Source organism: Elephantulus edwardii, unplaced genomic scaffold (assembly GCF_000299155.1).
Source record: "Elephantulus edwardii isolate Elephantulus edwardi_28Jun2011 unplaced genomic scaffold, EleEdw1.0 scaffold00083, whole genome shotgun sequence".
Lineage (NCBI taxonomy): Eukaryota > Metazoa > Chordata > Mammalia > Macroscelidea > Macroscelididae > Elephantulus > Elephantulus edwardii.
Window position 1 is genome coordinate 2,358,724 of NW_006399833.1, and position 1,692 is coordinate 2,360,415.

The following is a 1,692-nucleotide window of genomic DNA, read 5'->3' on the forward strand; positions in this document are numbered from 1 at the left end:
AAGAGTGTTGACTGTGGAGCTGAGCAAACTGAAGCTGTGAACAATCTCAATCTCTTCACCATCCATCCTGATGCTACCAATTGGTCCAGTGGTTGCTAGGTGCCATCAATTCCATGATGGTTTATAACAACCTTATGAACAACAGATAGGAACGTTACCTTCCCCTGCACCATTCTCATAATTCCTGATATATTCAAGCCCATTGTTACAGTCATTGTGTTGATCCATCATGTTGAGGGTCTTCCCCTCTTTTCTGACCCTCTACTTTCCCCAGCTGTCAAGGACTCTCATTTATAGGGTCGCTATGAGTCGCCTACAACTCAATGGCACTTAACAACAACAACTTTCCCCAGCAGGATGTCTTTTTCCAAGGACTGGCCCCTCGTGACAACGTGACCAGAATATATGAGATGAAGTTTCACCTTTCAGGAGCACCTTGGTTGACAGACTTGTTAGTTCTTTTGGCAGTCCACGGAATATTCAGTATTCTTCTCCAATATAACAATTTAAATTGTTCTTCTGTGATCCTTATTCATTGTTTTGCTTTCAAATGCATAAAAGGTAATTGAAAAGACCATTGTAGTCCTCCTCATTCTTTCCCTCACCATCATGTTTCCTGAGGCCTTGTTTTGATTCTCTATGCCTTCTCATAAGATTTTCAGGATCAAGAGGCTCCTAGCCAACAAACAAAAGCAGAACAGTGCCATTTCTCAGTGGATTAGAATAAAAACTGGCAATAAAATCAGGTACAATACAAGAGGAGATACTGGAGATAGCCAACCTGAGTCTCCAATGAGTCACACACATGATGGCATCACACCATAACAAATTGACATGCTACCATATCAAGTTTAAAAGTATATCACAATCTGATCACTTCCCATGGAATGTGTGTGGTTTTTATGCACTCAGGTTTCCAATAAATAGGTAAGAACTATGTTGTATTTAAAAAAAAAAGACCATGGTTTATTGTAGAGTTCTGATTTGTTTTAAAGCAACATGAGACAAGCTGATATGCCAACAAAAATAATAAGCCTGAGGATCTTTTGAAAGGGGAGTTTCCGATTCAGCAGGTACTAGATACCATCTTAAGCACAGAGGAGATTCGGAGCAATCAGGGTTTCAATCGGTTGTACACAGGGTCACTGTGAGTCCAAGCCCACTTGATGATACCTAACTACAACAACCAAGCAAGCTTCTGAGTGGTGCAAACGCTGCTAATCTGAAGTCCACATTTTGAGTAGGCAAGTTTTAAATGGTTCCCTTTAGCAAGCACAGAAATCTATAGCAGCCAGACAACTAATGATGAAGCTTGGAAATAGTACCTGCAATGCTCATAGCTGAATCAGACCCAACAAACTCTTTATGTGTATTTATCCTAAAAAACCTATCCATTTGTTTGGAATGGATAGATAGGTTTTTTTTTTAAGATAAGTGACTCGACGGCACATAACAACAACAATAGTAACTGAATGCAAAAGTCAGAAACAATGAAGATGGAAGGATTTATATTCACAAATTATTTACTTGGTGACAGAAATGAGACTGGAGATCAAATGACTAATTTTTGAACAATCAATTCATTACAAATTGTTGTTGTTATAGGCAACGAGGAGGTAAAATTATCCCTCTATGCTGATGACATGATAGTATACTTAGAAAACCCTAAAGACTCAGCAAGAAAACTATTGG